Source organism: Arachis ipaensis, chromosome B01 (genome assembly GCF_000816755.2).
Source record: "Arachis ipaensis cultivar K30076 chromosome B01, Araip1.1, whole genome shotgun sequence".
Classification (NCBI taxonomy): Eukaryota; Viridiplantae; Streptophyta; class Magnoliopsida; order Fabales; family Fabaceae; genus Arachis; species Arachis ipaensis.
The window spans coordinates 33,116,789-33,137,406 of NC_029785.2; the positions used below are offsets into that span (position 1 = coordinate 33,116,789).

At 38.7% G+C, this 20,618-nt stretch overlaps 1 long non-coding RNA gene across 1 annotated transcript in view; it reads left to right on the plus strand.

Moving 5' to 3' along the window:
* Nucleotides 1-18,693, plus strand: part of LOC110270458 — a 24,566-nt gene extending 5,873 nt beyond the window's left edge. Inside the window, exons 2-3 of the long non-coding RNA XR_002360001.1 lie at nucleotides 6,679-6,689; nucleotides 18,683-18,693. This is a non-coding gene — a long non-coding RNA (uncharacterized LOC110270458). The remainder of the gene's footprint in view (nucleotides 1-6,678; nucleotides 6,690-18,682) is intronic.

Consider the following 20,618-nt stretch of genomic DNA (forward strand, 5'->3'; position numbering starts at 1 on the left):
TATGTGTTTATTTTTAGGCACATATTCCAATGAAAGTGTCAAAAATATCTTCTCGTGAAGATATTTGTTTAGCCATAGTTTAAAGCATGACTTGTAGAAGACAAACAATTTAAATGGAATAGCAATGATTTTAGATAAAGATAACACTTTTATAACTTACCAAAATCAAATACTAAAATTCACCATCTAATGATGAAAAAAAAATATTTTCACATAAAGACAATTATAGAATTTTTTTAGAGTATCCACCTTGTTTTCTATGGCTCAAGGTTTCTTATAAGAACTTTTGTTTGTTTTGTCTAATCAATTTCAATGTTATTTTGAAACTAATTTCTGTCTTTATTTAAAAATTTATGCAATTTTGGATGAAAAGTTTTGGGTTCATTGTGAGAGTTTTTTTGTGTTTCGTAAAAATAATTTGTGTTTTTATAAAAAACTATGTTTGTTTCAATGTTTTTATTAGAACTTTTGTATTGAGGCTAATCAATTAGGTATTTTTTGTAGCATATTTCTTTGCTTTTATAAAATTTTGGGTGATTTTACATGAGATAGTTTCTGTATTTTTTTTAGTAAAGGTAATTTCTATATTTACTAGAAGAAACTTTTTATATTTTATAAAAACATGTGTAATTTAGCATGGAATGATTTAGGGTTTATTGTAAGAACTTTTTCATATTTAAGGTAATTGATTTATGTGTTTTTTTTAATAATTAATATTTTTGTTAGAATTTGTGAGATTTTACATGAAAAAGTTCAAGGTTAACTACAATAGTTTTGTGTTTTTGAATAATTTATGTGTTTGTGTGTTTTGAATGGTTTATAATTTATTGTAAAAAAATTTCTGTGTATAGCCTAATCAATTTCTATGTTTTGTCAAAACTCATTTGGTGTTTTAAAAAGTATGTGTGATTTTGAATTTAACGGTTCCTGGAGTTTATCGTAAAAAGTTTACTATGTTTGCTAAAGACAATTTCTAAATTTTTATAAAAAGTTGTGTTTGTTTATTTTAAATAGTTCAGTATTTTGTCATAATTTTTATGTTTTTTGAAAGAAAGTTTTTGTATTATTGTAAAAATTTTGTGAAGGTTTAAAGTTCAATGTAAGAACTTTCTGTATTTAGACTTATCAATTTTTTTATTTTCTCATAATTAAATTTTGTATTGTTTAAAAAGTTTATGATTTTACATGGAATGGTTGAGGATTTATTGTAAAATATTAGGCATGTTTATTAAAGGTACTTTTGTGTTGTTTTTTGATGATTTTAGTATTTTTGTAAGAAAACTTGTGTATGATTTGAATGCTTCAAGATTCATTTAAGAACTTTTTAATGTTTAAGTTAATCAATTTTCTTATATTTTCTTTGCTAATTTATGTGTTTTTATGAAATTAACTTGTGAAGAGTCATGTTTTTTTCTTTAATATTTGTGATATGATAAAGTAATTTTTTGTCTTTGTTTTTTTTTTTTTTTTGGTGTCTAAACAACAAAGAGAAACACATAGCAAAACACCTATCCTAAATTAGACATAATGATTTGCTAGAGAGGTTCACAAGGCTCAGACCAAATAACATGATTAGGATTACTTCTAACTCTATATTTAGCCATCCAATCTGCAACTTTATTTGTTTCCCTAAATATCTAATCAAATTGCACGTACTAGGGTCTTGATAATAGCTCCTGAATCTTGTTAACTAAATCAACAACTTCAGATTTACACCCACCAGGAGAGTCATGCAAAAGATGAAGAATGTTCAAACAATCTGTTTCACACACTATGTCTCTCAATCCGCAATCCCGAGCTAAAATAAGGCCCCTCCAAACTGCAAAAAAGCTCACATCGGATGATGGATCAGGGAGGAGAGCTACCAGAATAACCTGCAATCCAACTCCTATTAGAATTTTTAATAAGACAACCAAATCCAGCCAAGCTCAAATCAGTAAACAAGCTAGCATCACAATTAACTTTAAAGTTATTACCTACAGGAGATTTCTAAGACAAACGGTTCTTGAAGGTACAAAAAAAGTACACTTATTCATATATAACCTTAGATCCATGACCGTGCTTCTAATGAGAGCAACCACCTTGTGATCTGTCTAATGATTTTCAGCATTGAAAATGTCATTACACTTATGCCTCTACAATCCCCACACTCCGGCCCTAAAAGAACCACCTTACTAGACATGATCTCCCGAAACTAGGCTTTCCTGGAGAAACCTTCAATCGAATCAATAACCCAAGGATCTAGCATCTGCCAAATAACTTTGGAATATACACAATCTCTAAGGCAATGTTCTACTGTCTCTTGAGCTGCATTGCATCTCTAACACATAACCAAACTATCTAGATGCCACTTAAAGCTGAAGACCTCCATCGGGAGAGTGTTATGAACCTCAAACCTTACAGTCAATTTGATCTTTTCCGGAAGATTCAAGTGCCAAAGCCAGTCTAGTTGCTATTTGTATTCCAATTCAATTTATTCTTTAACAACCAACGATAACCCTCTCTTGCAATATATCCTTTTGTTCCTATAGGCCACCAACTCCACCCCAGTTTCATGTTGGCCAAAGTCGGATAGTGCAGGCAGTGAATGAAATGCTTGACCTCAAAAGGAATTGTCGATGCAAGTTTTTTCACCTCCCAAGATTTATCATGCCACAAATCTACCACTACAAAATTAGACTCAGATACATGAGCATAGGGAACAAGATTACAAAGCCTTCCAAAAGAAGTCCACTCATCATACCACACAAATTGCTGCATATCCCCAACATTCCATCTGAACCCATCCTTAAGAGCATCAATTGCTTTGAGAATGTTCTTCCAAATGGATGAAGTAGTCTGACTATTGCTGTTGCCAAGAAAAATTGAATTTCAGAAATATTTATGCATCATAACCTAAATGCACAACTTATCTCTATTATTGAAGCAATTCCAAACCAATTTTCTAAGAAGCGCCATGTTAGCTGAGTAGGTATCCTTAACACCCAAACCACCCGACCTTTTAGGAGTTATAGCAACATCTCACTTAACTAATGGCAACCTTCTCTCATTAGTTTGGTTTCTCCATAAAAACTGTCTCATCAAAGAATCCATCTTTTCACAAGCATACTTTGGAAGAAGAGCAATCTGCATGCTGTTAACCAGAATAGAAGCCAATACCGATTTAACCAAACAAAGTCTTCTTGCCTTATTCAACAAACACCCCCTTCCAACTAGCAAGCTTCTTCTTATTCTTTTCAATAACATCCTGAGCCATCCTCCTAGAAGACCTTTCATGCCTAATATTCACCCCTATATATCTTTGCAAGTCCTGACAAAAGTAGATAGTAGAAACTCCCGATAGTATATCTTTCCTTCTCTCAAAAATATTCTTTTAGCACTGAGCCTTAGATTTACTAAGGTTCACCTTCAATCCTGATGCTTTGAAAAATAACTCCACAGTTCGCATAACCTCCCCTACTAGAGCTTCCGTAGCTTTATAGAAAAGTAGGAGATTGTAAGCAAACATCAAATGAGAGATTTTAGGGCCATGCCTGGAGACCGATACAGGTATCCACAATCCTTGAGAAACCCAATGAGTAATAAAACAAGCAAGAGCCTCCATACAAAGCACAAAAAGATATAGGGACATGGGATCCCCTTGCCTCAAAACCCTCTTCGGGTTGAAATTTTAAAGCCTCTCATTCCACAATAAGATTGCCAAGGAAGATGACGTCATACGGGCCATAATAAGATTAATAGTAGCTCTCAGGAAACCAAATCTAACCAATGAAGCTTCAAGGAATCTCCAATCCTCCCTGTTATAAACTTTCTCTAAATCAATCTTAAAATCTATAGTCCCCTTTCTAGACTTAGTGTTCCTCATGAAATGCATAATTTTCTGTGCAACAATGATGTCCTCCGTAGTTCCTCTTTCCAGGATAACATCACTCTGGAGCGGGCCGATGATCTCCGAAAGAAACGGTCTGACCCTGTTCACCAGCACTTTTGCAATAATTTTATAAAGAACATTACATAAACTAATGGGACAAAAATCTCTTAACGAAGAAGGAGCTTCCACTTTAGGAATTAGAACAATGAAGTTCTCAAAAATAGTGGGATTTAAAATCTCGCCCGCAAAGGCTCTCTTGACTAACCCCCATACATCATAACTAAGAGAGTCCCAAAATTCTTTATAAAACAAGGCTTGAAACCCATCCAGTCCCGAAGCTTTAAAAGAATTCGTAGTCATTACAACTCTTTTCACCTCTTCTAATGCTACCGATTCAACAAATCTTTGACATGCCTCATTGCTAAGAGAGGGATAGGGAAAATCTCCCATAGCATTCAGGTCAATATTCTCCCTTGTAGAAAATAGTTTTTAAAAGAAAGAATTTGTTTCCTACTCAAGCTCCTACGTCTCAATGGCACAGGCTCCATCATCCAATAACAACCCATGGATCTTATTCCTTTTTTGCCTAATAACCGTCTACAGGTGAAAAAAATTAGTATTCTTGCCACCACATCGAACCCATTGCTCTCTAGATTTTTGGTACTATAGAAGCTCCTCCTGAAGAAGGATAGAATTTAGCTCCTTCTGAATACCTTGTTATTTCATCCTCAACTCCAGATCTTTTCCACTCTCGAGAAAAATCTTAACATCGTTCAGATGCCTCTCCAACTCCCGGGGACCCTTCTTAGTTATCCTAGCTTTTGTACATCTGATGAGCAAGGGAGAGTGGTTAGAGTGAAGACGCGCCAAAACCTCATTATAAGCCTCAGGAAACAGCAAACACCACTCCTGATTAATGACAGCTCTATGTAATTTTTTTGCAACCTATAACCCCTCTTGACCTTCCTGTACCAAGTGAAACTCCTCCCAATAGCTCCCATATCAAATAGTCGATAGTTGCCAGAGTATCTGCAAAAAGCTCGACTCTAACATTATTGAACATTCCTCCTCTAACCTCATTCTGCAACAGAATCTCATTAAAACCCCCTAACACAATCCATGAACCTTGTATTAAATTAGATACCATAATTAAATCATTCTATAGACCCATTTGCCGATGGACATGGGGATTAGCATACACTGTACTGCAAAAACTAGAAACATTGCCCATAGAGATTTCAAAACTAATACATTGATCAGCCACATCAACCATTCTCATAGTCATCATAGAATTAGAACAAAGAACCTAAATAGCCCCATTGTGACCTCTAGCCACAACAATCCCAACATCATGATAACCAAGCTTATTCCAAAAGGATCTCATTCTCTCGAAAGGAACATGAATTTCAATAAGAATGAAAATTGTAGGATGAAATTTACTAACTAATTCTTTACAATGCACTTGGGATATTTTGTTAGAAGCCTTTCTAATATTCCAAGATAAAAAACTTATATCTACATAATCCATAAAAATAAAATAGACATAAACAAAAACCAACCTCAACAAAGGTCCCTTAATGAAGTAATGACGGACCTCCAACATTCCCACCATTTTCTTGCCTCTCCCTAACTCGTGGTTGCTCGAAAATGCTCCCCATTGCAACGGTAGCCACCACCGATGGGTTCTGGTTCTACTGGTTTGGCGCACCATCATTGGCTTGGAACACCAGTGAGTTTTGCAATGAGGCAGGGCGCAGCCTCTTGTGGCCATTTTTAAGAGTAAGGGTAATCAATGGCGTGACCACAGCGGCACCCTTGATCTTCACCCCATCTTTCATCGATTCCTTACGTGCTTGAAAGGAGTAAGACCCACTACCTGACTCAACATGTCTTGAAGGCCCCTTAACTTCCTTCTTCAGGCCATTCCCAGTCTGGCCTGTTTGTTTCCCAAAAATGAGAGGTTTCTTACCTTTAGTAGCAGATTGGACCTTCTTTGTTTGGCCCACTTTTCCTCTTCCCTTGTCACAAACCTTAGTCCAGCCCTCTTCTTCTTCCAACGTAACCATCCCTTCCTTCATCCCATGCAGCATGCTTGCCTTCTGGTGCACGAAATTGTGATCATCAATGGCACCAACAACTTGGTACGCACAATTGTAATCTCAACTCTTTATCACAACTCCGCACAACTAACCAGCAAGTGCACTGGGTCGTCCAAGTAATAAACCTTACGTGAGTAAGGGTCGATCCCACAGAGATTGTCGACTTGAAGCAAGCTATGGTCATCTTGTAAATCTCAGTCAGGTGGATTCAAATGGTTATGGAGAATTGATAATTAAAAGATGAATAAAATATATAATAGGATAGAGATACTTATGTAATTCATTGGTGAGAATTTCAGATAAGCGTATGAAGATGCTTTGTTCCTCTTGAACTCCTGCTTTCCTATTGCCTTCATCCAATCATTCATACTCCTTTCCATGGCAAGATGTATGTTGGGTTTCACCGTTGTCAATGGCTACCTCCCGTCCTCTCAGTGAAAATGGTCCAAATACGTTGTCACCGTACGACTAATCATCTGTCGGTTCTCGATCATGTTGGAATAGGATCCATTGATCCTTTTGCGTTTGTCACTACGCCCAACACTCGCGAGTTTGAAGCTTGTCACAGTCATCCCTTCCCAGATCCTACTCGGAATACCACAGACAAGTTTTAGACTTTTCGGATCTCAGGAATGGTCGCCAATAATTCTATCCTATACCACGAAGGTTCTAATCTTCGATTAGAAACCCAAGAGATACACATTCAAGCTTGTTTGCATGTAGAACGGAAGTGGTTGTTAGGCACGCGTTCATAGGTGAGAATGGTGGTGAGTGTCACATAATCATCACATTCATCATGTTTTTGAGTGCGAATGAATATCTTGGAGAAGAAATAGACTTGAGTTGAATAAAAAAATAATAGTACTTTGCATTAATTCATGAGGAACAGCAGAGCTCCACACCTTAATCTATGGTGTGTAGAAACTCCACTGTTGAAAATACATAAGAACAAAATGGTCTAGGCATCAAAAGATGAACTAAAGATTCCAAGATAAGATGAAAATACAATAGCAAAAGGTCCTATTTATAGAGAACTAGTAGCCTAGGATTTACAGAAATAAGTAAATGATACAGAAATCCACTTCCGGACCCACTTGGTATGTGCTTGGGCTGAGCATTGAAGCTTTTACATGTAGAGACTTTTCTTGGAGTTAAACACCAACTTGGATGCCAGTTTGGGCGTTTAACTCCAGCTTTTATGCTAGTTCTGGCGTTTTGAGGCCAGAATTTTTATACTGACTTGGAACGCCAGTTTGGGCCATCAAATCTCGAGCAAAGTATAGACTATTATATATTTCTGGAAAGCCCAGGATATCTACTTTCCAAAGAAATTGAGAGCGCGCCAATTGGGATTCTGTATCTCCGAAAAATCCACTTTGAGTACAGAGAGGTCAAAATCCAACAGCATCTGCAGTCCTTTTTCAGCCTCTGAATCAGATTTTTGCTCAGGTCCCTCAATTTCAGCCAGAAAATACCTGAAATCACAGAAAAACACACAAACTCATAGTAAAGTCCAGAAATGTGATTTTTATTTAAAAACTAATAAAAATATAATAAAAACTAACTAAAACATACTAAAAACTACCTAAAAACAATGCCAAAAAGCGTATAAATTATCCGCTCATCACAACACCAAACTTAAATCGTTGCTTGTCCCCAAAAAACTAAAAATCAAATAGGTTACAAAGAAGAGAATATACAATGAACTCCAAAAACATCTATGTAGATCAGTCTTAATTAGATGAGCGGGGCTATTAGCTTTTTGCTTCTGAACAGTTTTGGCATCTAACTTTATCCTTTGAAGTTTAGAATGATTGGCATCTATAGGAACTCAGAATTTAGATAGTGTTATTGATTCTCCTAGTTCAGTATATTGATTCTTGAACACAGTTACTTTATGAGTCTTGGTCGTGACCCTAAGCATTTTGTTTTCCAGTATTACCACCGGATACATAAATGCCACAGACACATAACTGGGTGAACATTTTCAGATTGTAACTCAGCTTTGCTAGAGTCCCCAATTACAGGTGTTCAGAGCTCTTAAGCACACTCTTATTGTTTTGGACCACGACTTTAACCGCTCAGTCTCAAACTTTTCATTTGACACCTTCACACCACAAGCACATGGTTAGGGACAGCTTGGTTTAGCCGCTTAGGCCAGGATTTTATTCCTGTGGGCCCTCCTATCCACTGATGCTCAAAGCCTTGGATCCTTTTTATTTTACCCTTGCCTTTTGGTTTAAAGGGCTATTGGTTTTTTCTGCTTGCTTTTTTTTTCTCTTTTTTCTCTTTTTTTTCTTTATTTTTTGCCTCTCTTTTTTTCGCATATATTTTTTTCTGCAAGCTTTTCACTGCTTTTTCTTACTTCAAGAATCATTTTTATGATTTTTCAGATTATCAATAACATTTCTCCTTTTTTTCATCATTCTTTCAAGAGCCAACAATTTTAACATTCATGAACAACAAATTCAAAAATATGCACTGTTCAAGCAATCATTCAGAAAAACAAAAAGTATTGGCACCACATCAAAATAATTAATCTGTTTTAAAATTTGAAATTCATGTACTTCTTGTTCTTTTTGCAATTAAAAACACTTTTTATTTAATAAAGGTGATGGATTCATAGGACATTCATAGCTTTAAGGCATAGACATTAAGACATTAATGATCATGTAATAAGACACAAACATAAATAAAACATAAAGCATAATTTTTGAAAAACAGAAAAATAAGAACAAGGAAATTAAATAACGGGTCCACTTTAGTGATGGCGGCTTGTTCTTCCTCTTGAAGATCTTATGGTGTCCTTGAGCTCCTCAATGTCTCTTCCTTGCCTTTGTTGCTCCTCCCTCATGACTCTTTGGTCTTCTCTAATTTCATGGAGGATGATGGAATGCTCTTGGTGCTCCACCCTTAGTTGTCCCATGTTGGAACTTAATTTTCCTAGGGATGTGTTGATTTGCTCCCAATAGTTTTGTGGAGGAAAATACATCCCTTGAGGCATCTCAGGGATTTCATGATGAGGAATTTCCTCATGCTCTTGTCCATGAGTGGGCTCTCTTGTTTGCTCCATCCTTTTCTTAGTGATGGGCTTGTCCTCATCAATGAGGATGTCTTCCTCTATGTCAATTCCAGCTGAATTGCAGAGGTGACAAATGAGATGAGGGAAGGCTAACCTTGCCAAAGTAGAGGACTTGTCTGCTACCTTGTACAGTTCTAGGGATATAACCTCATGAACTTCTACTTCCTCTCCAATCATGATGCTATGAATCATGATAGCTCGGTCTATAGTAACTTCAGACCGGTTGCTAGTAGGAATGATTGAGCGTTGGATGAACTCCAACCATCCCCTAGCCACGGGCTTGAGGTCATGCCTTCTTAGTTGAATCGGCTTCCCTCTTGAATCTCTCTTCTATTGAGCCCCCTCTTCACAAATGTCTAAGAGGACTTGGTCCAACCTTTGATCAAAGTTGACCCTTCTAGTGTAGGGGCGTGCATCTCCTTGCATCATGGGCAAGTTGAATTCCAACCTTACATTTTCCGGACTAAAATCTAAGCATTTCCCCCGGAACATTGTAAGCCAATTCTTTGGGTCCGAGTTCAAACTTTGATCATGGTTCTTGGTGATCCATGCATTGGCATATAACTCTTGAACCATTAAGATTCTGACTAGTTGAATGGGGTTGGTGAGAACTTCCCAACCTCTTCTTCGAATCTCATGTCGGATCTCCGGATATTCACCGTTTTTGAGTTTGAAAGGGACCTCAAGGATCACCTTCTTCTTAGCCACAACTTCATAGAAGTGGTCTTGATGGACTTTTGAGATGAATCTCTCCATCTCTCATGACTCGGAGGTGGAAGCTTTTGCCTTCCCTTTCCTCTTTCTTGAGGTTTCTCCGGCCTTTGGTGCCATAAATGGTTATGAAAAAACAAAAAGCAACGCTTTTACCACACCAAACTTAGAAGTTTTGCTCGTCCTCGAGCGAAAGAAGAAAGAAAAGAGTAGAAGAGGAAGAAATAGAAGAGATGGAGGGGGTATAGTGGTACGGCCAAGTGGGGTAAATAGTGTTTATAGTGGGTGAAAATGAAGGAGTGAAGATGGGTTTATATAGGAGTGGAGAAAGGGGTAGGGTTCGGCCATGTATGGGTGGGTTTGGGAGGAAAAGTGGTTTGAATTTGAATGGTGAGGTAGGTGGGGTTTTATGATGGATGGATATGGATTGGTGAAGAGATTATGGAGAAGAGGGTAGGATTTGATAGGTGAGGGGTTTTTTGGGAAGGGGTATTGAGGTGATTGGTGAAGGGTATTTAGGGAAGGGTGTTATGGGAAGGTGCGAAGAAGAGAGAGAGAGATGAGGTAGGTGGGGATCCTGTGGGGTCCACAGATCTTGAGGTGTCAAGGATTTCTCATCGCTGCACCATATTGGCGTGTAAACGCCCCCTTGATTGCCAATCCTGGCATTAAACGCCAGGTTGCTGCCCATTTCTGGCGTTTAACGCCAGCTTTTCTCCCCTTTCTAGCGTTTAAACGCCAGCTCCGTGCCCATTTCTGGCGTTAAACACCAGTCTGATGCCTATTTCTGGTGTTAAACGCCCAGAATAGTGCCAGATTGGGCGTTTAACGCCCATTCTGCTACCCTTACTGGCGTTTAAACGCCAGTAAGCTTCTCCTCCAGGGTGTGCTGTTTTTAATACTATTTTTCATTCTGTTTTTGCTTTTCCAGTTGTTTTTGTGGCTTCACATGATCATTAACCTACAGAAAACATAAAATAACAATGGAAAGTAAATAGATATAATTAAATTACATTGGGTTGTCTTCCAATAAGCGCTTCTTTAATGTCAATAGCTTGACAGTGAGCTCTCATGGAGCCTCACAGATAATCAGAGCAGGGTTGGGGCCTCTCAACACCAAACTTAGAGTTTGGTTTTAGCCTTCCAACACCAAACTTAGAGTTTGAATGTGGGGGTTTTATTTGACTCTGTATTGAGAGAAGCTTTTCATGCTTCCTCTCCATGGTTATAGATGGAGATCCTTGAGCTTTAAACACAAGGGAGTCCTCATTCACTTGAAGGACCAATTCTCCTCTGTCAACATCAATCACGGTTTTTACTGTGGCTAGGAAGGGTCTACCAAGGATGATGGATTCATCCTTACACTTCCCAGTGTCTAGGATTATAAAATCAGCAGGGATGTAGTGGCCTTCAACCTTTACCAAGACATCCTCTACAAGTCCATAAGCCTGTTTCTTTGAATTGTCTGCCATCTCTAGTGAGATTCTTGCAGCTTGTACCTCAAGGATCCCTAGCTTCTCCATCACAGAAAGTGGCATGAGGTTTATGCTTGACCCTAGGTCACACAGAGCCTTCTCAAAGGTCATGGTGCCTATGGTACAAGGTATTGAGAACTTTTCAGGATCCTGTCTCTTCTGAGGTAATCTCTGCCTAGTCAAGTCATCCAGTTCTTTGGTGAGCAAAGGGAGTTCATCCTCCCAAGTCTCATTACCAAATAACTTGGCATTTAGCTTCATGATTGCTCCAAGGTACTTAGCAACTTACTCTTCAATAACATCTTCATCCTTTTCAGAGGAAGAATACTCATCAGAGCTCATGAATGGCAGAAGTAAATTCAATGGAATCTCTATGGTCTCAGTGTGAGCATCAGATTTCCATGGTTCCTCATTAGGAAACTCCTTGGAGGCCAGTGGACGTCCATTGAGGTCTTCCTCAGTGGAAATAATTGTCTTTCCCTCCTCTATGAATTTGGCCATGTGGGGCATGTTTATGGCCTTGCATTCTCTCTTTTGGTTCTCTTCTGTATTGCTTGGGAGAGTACTAGGAGGGAGTTCAGTAATCCTCTTACTCAGCTGACCCACTTGTGCCTCTAAATTTCTAATGGAGGACCTTGTTTCAGTCATGAAACTTTGAGTGGTTTTAGTTAGATCAGAGATTATGGTTGTTAAGTCAGATTGACTCTGCTTAGAATTCTCTATCTGTTGCTGAGAAGATGATGGAAAAGGCTTGCTATTGCTAAACCTATTTCTTCCACCATGACTGTTGTTGAAGCCTTGTTGGGGCCTCTGTTGGTCCTTCCATGAGAGATTTGGATGATTTCTCCATGAAGGATTATAGGTGTTTCCATAGGGTTTTCCCATGTAATGCACCTCTTCCATTGCTGGGTTCTCAGGATCATAAGCTTCTTCTTCGGATGAAGCTTCTTTGGTACTGCCTGTTGCTGCTTGCATGCCAGACAGACTCTGAGAAATCATATTGACTTGCTGAGTCAATATTTTGTTCTGAGCCAATATGGCATTCAGAGTATCAATCTCAAGAACTCCTTTCTTCTGATTTGTCCCATTATTCACAGGGTTCCTTTCAGAAGTGTACATGAATTGGTTATTTGCAACCATCTCAATGAGTTCCTGAGCTTCTACAGGCATCTTCTTCAGATGAAGAGATCCTCCAACAGAGCTGTCCAATGACATCTTGGACAGTTCAGACAGACCATCATAGAAGATACCTATGATGCTCCATTCAGAAAGCATGTCAGAAGGATACCTTCTGATCAATTGCTTGTATCTTTCCCAAGCTTCATAGAGGGATTCACCTTCCTTCTGTCTGAAGGTCTGGACCTCCACTCTTAGCTTACTCAATTTTTGAGGTGGAAAGAATTTGGCCAAAAAAGCACTGACCAGCTTTTCCCAAGAGTTCAGGCTTTCCTTAGGTTGTGAATCCAACCATATCCTAGCTCTATCTCTTACAGCAAAAGGAAAAAGCATAAGTCTGTAGACCTCAGGATCAACCCCATTGGTCTTGACAGTGTCACAGATTTGTAAGAATTCAGCAAAGAACTGATGAGGATCTTCCAATGGAAGTCCATAAAACTTGCAATTTTGTTGCATTAGAGAAACTAATTGAGGCTTCAGCTCAAAGTTATTTGCTCCAATGGCAGGGATAGAGATGCTTCTCCCATAGAAGTCAGGAGTAGGTGCAATAAAGTCACCAAGCACCTTCCTTGCATTGTTGGCATTGTTGTTGTTTTTGGCTGTCATGGCTTCTTCTTGTTTGAAAATTTCTGTTAGGTCCTCTCCAGAGAGTTGTGCTTTAGCTTCTCTTAGCTTTCTCTTCAAGGTCCTTTCAGGTTTAGGATCAGCTTCAACAAGAATGCCTTTGTCCTTGCTCCTGCTCATATGAAAGAAAGGAGAAGAAAGTATGGAATCCTCTATGTCACAGTATAGAGATTCCTTGAGATGTCAGAGGAAAAGAAGAATAGAAGGAGGAGGTAAAAAGGAGAGAATTCGAACTTATAGAGAGAAGGAGTCCGAATTGCACACTGAGGAAGAGTGCTAGTCCCTTAAATAGAAGAAGGTGAGAAGGGGGAAAAGAATTTTCGAAATTAAATTTTGAAAGATTTTGAAATAATTAAAAGAAATTTTGAAAAAAAAATTGATTGATGATTTTTGAAAATTAAAATTGGGAAAGTAGTTAAGTGATTTTGAAAAAGATTTTGAAATCAGAAATAAAAAAAAGATATGATTGAAAATTATTTTGAAAAAGATGTGATTGAGAAGATATGATTGAGAATCAATTTAAAAGAATTTTTTAAAATTAAAGTTGATTACTTGACTAACAAGAAATTAAAAGACATGATTCTAGAATTTAAAATTTGATCATTTCTTAATAGGCAAGTAACAATTTGAAAATTTTGAATTAAATCATTAATTGTAGCAAGGATTTTTGAAAATACTAAAAAAATGGAAAGGATTTGATTTTGAAAAGATATGATTGAAAAGATATGATCTGAAAAAGATTTGATTTTGAAAAATTATGAAAATTTGAAAAAGATTTGAATTGAAAACAAAATCTTCCCTCTTGTGCCATCCTGGCGTTAAACGCCCAGAATGGTATCCATTCTGCCGTTTAATGCCCAAAATACTACCCTTTTGGGCATTTAACGCCCAGCCACCCTGGCTGGCATTTAAACGCCAGTTTTCCTTCCTCACTAGGCGTTTTGAACGCCCAGCTTTTTCTGTGTAATTTCTTTGCTGCATGTCTGAATCTTCAATTCTCTGTATTATTGACTTGAAAAGACATAATTTTGAAAATTTTTTTGAATTTTTAATGATGAGAAACAATAAAATGAAACTAATCATGGAAAATCAAGATCAAAACAAATAATACATGCAAGACACCAAACTTATAAATTTTCATATTAGAGACACTAACAAATTGAGAATGCATATAAAAAATAACAAAACACATAAGACAAGAGAATTTAAAGATCAGAGCAAGAAAATCATCAAGAATAACTTGAAGATTAATGAAGAACATAATGCATATATTCAAAAATTGCAAGAAGTTAAATAAAACATGCAGGACACCAAACTTAAAAATTGACACTGGACTCAAACAGGAAACATAGATTATTTTTGGTTTTATGATTTTATAAAATTTTCTTTTTCTGTAATTTTTTGAAAATTATTTGGAAAAGAAAATAAATATTTCAAAATTCCTAATAAGAATTCTAGGAATCATGCAATGTTAGTCTAAAACTCCGGTCCAGGAATTAGACATGGCTTACTAGCTAGCCAAGCTTTCAATGAAAGCTTCGGTCCAAAGCACTAGACATGGCCAATGGCTAGCCAAGCCTTAGCAGATCATTACATTCAACAGTAAGATTGATAGAAATCAACAAGCTCTTGTGATGATAAGTTGAAACCTCGGTCCAAAAGATTAGACATGGCTTCACAGCCAGCCAGAATTCAATAGATCATCATGAAACTCTAGAATTCATTCTTAAAAATTCTGAAGCAATAGGATAATTTATTTTTTTGAAGATTTTTCAAAAATAAAAATAATAAAATCAAAAAGCTTAAAATTAAAATAAAATTACCCAATCTGAGCAACAAGATGAACCGTCAGTTGTCCAAACTCGAACAATCCCCGGCAACGGCGCCAAAAACTTGGTGCACGAAATTGTGATCATCAATGGCGCCAACAACTTGGTACGCACAATTGTAATCTCAACTCTTTATCACAACTCCGCACAACTAACCAGCAAGTGCACTGGTTCGTCCAAGTAATAAACCTTACGTGAGTAAGGGTCGATCCCACGGAGATTGTCGGCATAAAGCAAGCTATGGTCATCTTGTAAATCTCAGTCAGGTGGATTCAAATGGTTATGGAGAATTGATAATTAAAAGATGAATAAAATATATAATAGGATAGAGATACTTATGTAATTCATTGGTGAGAATTTCAGATAAGCGTATGAAGATGCTTTGTTTCTCCTGAACCTCTGTTTTCCTATTGCCTTCATCCAATCATTCATACTCCTTTCCATGGTAAGCTGTATGTTGGGTTTCACCGTTGTCAATGGTTACCTCCCGTCCTCTCAGTGAAAATGGTCCAAATGCGCTGTCACCGCACGGCTAATCATCTGTCGGTTCTCGATCATGTTGGAATAGGATCCATTGATCCTTTTGCGTCTGTCACTATGCCCAACACTCACGAGTTTGAAGCTCATCACAGTCATCCCTTCCCAGATCCTACTCGAAATACCACAGACAAGGTTTAGACTTTCCGGATCTCAGGAATGGCCGCCAATAATTCTAGCCTATACCACGAAGGTTCTAATCTTCGATTTGAAACCCAAGAGATACACATTCAAGCTTGTTTGCATGTAGAACGGAAGTGGTTGTCAGGCACGCGTTCATAGGTGAGAATGGTGGTGAGTGTCACATAATCATCACATTCATCATGTTCTTGAGTGCGAATGAATATCTTGGAGAAGAAATAGACTTGAGTTGAATAGAAAAACAATAGTACTTTGCATTAATTCATGAGGAACAGCAGAGCTCCACACCTTAATCTATGGTGTGTAGAAACTCCACCGTTGAAAATACATAAGAAAAAAATTGTCTAGGCATGGCCGTGAGGCCAGCCCCTCAAAACGTGATCAAGAGATCAAAAGATGAACTAAAGATTCCAAGATAAGATGAAAATACAATAGCAAAAGGTCCTATTTATAGAGAACTAGTAGCCTAGGGTTTACAGAAATAAGTAAATGATGCAGAAATTCACTTCCGGGCCCACTTGGTGTGTGCTTGGGCTGAGCATTGAAGCTTTTACATGTAGAGACTTTTCTTGGAGTTAAACGCCAGCTTAGGTGCCAGTTTGGGCGTTTAACTCCAGCTTTTATGCCAGTTTTGGCGTTTTGACGCCAGAATTTTTATGCTGACTTGGAACGCCGGTTTGGGCCATCAAATCTCGGGCAAAGTATGGACTATTATATATTGCTGGAAAGCCCAGAATGTCTACTTTCGAAAGCAATTGAGAGCGAGCCAATTGGGTATTTGTAGCTCCGAAAAATCCACTTTAAGTGCAGGGAGGTCAGAATCCAATAGCATCTGCAGTCCTTTTTCAGCCTCTGAATCAGATTTTTGCTCAGGTCCCTCAATTTCAGCCAGGAAATACCTGAAATCACAGAAAAACACACAAAAATCATAGTAAAGTCTAGAAATGTGATTTTTATTTAAAAACTAATAAAAATATAATAAAAACTAACTAAAACATACTAAAAACTACCTAAAAACAATGCCAAAAGCATATAAATTATCCGCTCATCACCTTCATCTTTTCTGTGGAATTAACAAATGGCATGGAATTAATGGGTATATATCCAAATTAAAAAACTTGTTGGTCTGATAGACATTTCTCATGATCCGCCGCCGTGTTAACCCCTACCTGGTCATCCACAGATGCCGAGGTAACCACGGTCACGCTACATTCACTTGCAACATGTCCAAAGCAATTGCACCTCTCACATATCAATTGTAAACATTCATATTCTATGCTATATTCATAGTTGTCCATAACCACTCACCGAACAATTGGCAGCCCCAAGTTTACTTGAACATAAGCCCGAGAAAATTTGCCTCTCTCTGCTAACTTGGTTACAAGGTCTACGTTGACTGGTTTACCTACAGCGCAAGCAATATGCATCATGACTTTCTCATGGTAATACCATATACTTAATCCCACAATTCTTATCCAAACTATGGTGTCCCCTAAGGAGGCCTCTCATGGTTTAAAATCCGGCGATCACGGCTTAACCACGATGTAATAAACTAACATCATCCATGGACCCCTAATAAAATCTTCTCCCTATCTTCCCTAAGATCAAATTTAAATCGAACCTAACATCCAAAACTTCATAGCCACCTTTAAGCTATCATATCCCTTTCAGTTTATGCACTAAAGCCATATAGCTAAAGTGTTTTCTAAGAACTTTAATCACTATGGCCTCCTTGTAAGGTTCTGATAGAGCATCCCTAGCTTCTTCAGTAAAGCTAACCTTCAGAAGTATTGGATCACCTTGTTTTTCTGTGACTACTACTATCGTATCACCATTCAAGACATCAACCCTTCCAAATCCCAAGGTTTCAGAAGACCTGATCACCTTATCACGGAAGGAAACCTTATGAATCACCCTAGCACTACCCATGCGTAATCCCAATCTTTCCTTAGGGATTAACTAGGATTTGAGGATCTAACTAATTAGTCACTTGACCTTCCCTTGCTCTAGCAAAGGTTAATTAAGTGGAATTAAGATTTAATTTTCATCATCATTGATAAGGATAACTAGGATAGGACTTCTAATTTCTCATACCTTGCCAAAAGTTTATTTTATAGTTATTTATTTACTTTACAGTCTTTTATTTAATTCAATTGCAATTTAAATTACTTGCTCCTCATCTTCAAAACCCCGATTTACAATCTCCATAACTGATAATAAGAACATACCTCCCTGCAGTTCCTTGAGAAGATGACCCGAGGTTTAAATACTTCGGTTATCAATTTATTTAGGGGTTTGTTACTTGTGACAACCAAAACGTTTGTACGAAGGGATTTCTGTTGGTTTAGAAACTATACCTACAACGCGACTGTTTTTATAAAATTCTTTACTGGCAAAAATCCTAACATCAAAATGGCGCTGTTGCCGGGGAACTGCAATTGTGTGCCTTATTATTGGTTATTGTAAATATTTTTCTTTTACTTGTTTATTTGTCTTTATTTTCCCTTTTTACTTCCATTAGCTACTATGAATTCTCACCCCTCTCGCTTCGAGTTTGGTTCTAACATTGTTGAAAGGAATGAAAGTTATAACAGGAACATGCATCAAGGTCAGAGCAATCAAAGATGGATGGAGCCAAGAGGATCTGATCAACCCTTTAGGCAACAACACCCTCCAAGATATCATGGACAAAGACCATTCTATATTGCATACCAAGCAAATAGACATGGTGGACAACCTTGTAGCTACCAACAAGTCCCACCCTGTGCTGATAGGCTATCCTCTCGACATAACTTCGAACCACCACACTCACAAGCTTCTTTTCACCATTCGCCACCATACGATCCTCATTTACCCCGATTCCAATCTAATTACTCCCAAATACCACCACTTCCCAATGTACCACGTCCAAATCCAGCACCCCGAGAATCAGAGATTCGCCTCAAGGAAATAGTAGATCAACTTTAAAACAACCCTTTATCAACTGGAGCAAGCAATAAGTTAATTATCTTCTAGACGTTTGAACATTCAAGGACCTCCCACAACTCCGTGTGGACAATCTAATGATGAGCGTAGCATGAAGGAGATACTAGAAACTCCCGTGGATAGAACAGGGCATGACTTCGTACTGGAACAAGTAGAGGAAGCTGTCATTACACAAGAAAAAGAGTTGGTTGAAGACTTAGGAGACGCTGAGCCTCCATGGGAATCCAGAGTTGTGGAGAATTCTGTCAAGGACGTTATAATTAATGCTAAGGAGGATAGTACACAGCCTCCAAGGCAAGTCTTTTATGAAGAACTGGACGGAATAATCCAAGAAGCAAGTTTCCTTGATGATGATGATCTCAAGTCAAGTTCTCCCAGTAGTGAACTTGCACCAGCAAGTGAATTCTCTGAGATCGAAGAATCTTCCCCAAGTGAATACGAAGACGATGCGGAGGTAGATTTCTCTCAACCTCCCGTTTATGACTTAAGTGACGAGGAAGACATAGAAGGCTTTGATCAGGACATGGATGCAATTGAAGAAGTCTGCAAGGAAGTGAAAAAATTCACAGAAGAGCACAAGGGGGAGTAGAACTCACAGAACCACTGGAAACACCTATCCCAAAGCCATTACCACCTAATACAAGCTTCAAGTGGGTACAATTCTTAACCTTTATCTTTACTTTTCCGCTTGAATATGGTTTTCTTGAAACAGATGGCCAGCTTAGAGCTCTCTGCGGCTTTAAGAGTAAAAGGGAATTGGCTCGTGCTCAGAGCTGGTGCACAAGGTTCAATAAGGTTCCACGCTTCAACTCAAAGTGTACGGATTGGCATCATGATCTATCAAATGGATCTCGGGAAATATTTGGTTATCTTGTTGAGAATCTAATTCCTAAACCGCCCAGATGTAAAAATATAGATCAAGACGAAGGTGGATTTAAAAGCCAAATTTGGGATCTTGGAATCTATTCTGACATTCGTCACCCCGGGAGCCTGAGAATCTATTTGAAGTTGCTCAGAAGCTTTACATGCCTAGTTTGGGACCTCGGAGGCTATTGGCATTCCAAGCACTGGTGGAGATTTCTGGATGAATTTAAGCATAAGCCACCATAACAGGAAGGTCATCCAATGTCCAACTTAAGGACTTTAACTAAAAGTGCTAGGTGGGAGACAATCCACCATGGTATGATCATTCTTATTTTCATTTTTTTAGTTAGTTTTACTTGTTTTCAAGTTTTATTTTATTTTATTATATTGAACCTGGAGTTTTGCATAGCATTCATATTAAGCATTGCATTCTGCATACTGCATCAAAAAAAAATGGTGTGCGACGTGACCGCATCATTCATGCGATCGCGTCAAGTTGCGAAAATACTCCCCATGCGTCCGCGTCATTCACGCGGCCGCGTGATCTGGAGATCGGCGTAAATCCCCAACGTCCAGAGAGTTAGGCTGGAATCGTGCGGCCATTGTGCGTTTTGCACAAAACACCCACGCGATCGCGTCCCTGACGCAATCGCGTCACTTGCACAACATCAAGCCCACGCGACAGCGTGAGCGACGCGATCGCGTCGCATGGATTACACAACACCCGAAAAGGAGACAGAGAGTTGCGCTGAAACGACGCTGGAATCGTGTGTTTAGCACAATTTCCAGCGACGCGATCGCATGCCCCAGGCGATCGCGTCATTCACTCTTTTAGTCAATCCATGCGATCGTGCCACCCACGCGATCGCGTCGACCCTCATTTCACCCCAGCCACGCGACCGCGTGCCCCACACGATCGCGTGGATTCAAATTTATAACCCCCAGCCACGCAAAACCCTACCCATTCGCGCCCCCCCAGCCCCCTCTCCTCCCTCTCTTCTCTCCACAACCACCACCCACAACTTCCAACCACCACCCAGCCACCCTACGCCGCCGCCGCACCGCCAACCACCCCCCAGACCTCACCGTACCACCACCCCCTCCCCCATTCTCCCCCTCTTTCTTCTTCTTTCTTCCTCTTCCTCCCTCCACCGCCACTGCCCCCCTCCGCGACCACCATCCACCGCCGCCGCTCTGTCCCAGCCGCGCCACCCATCCGCCACC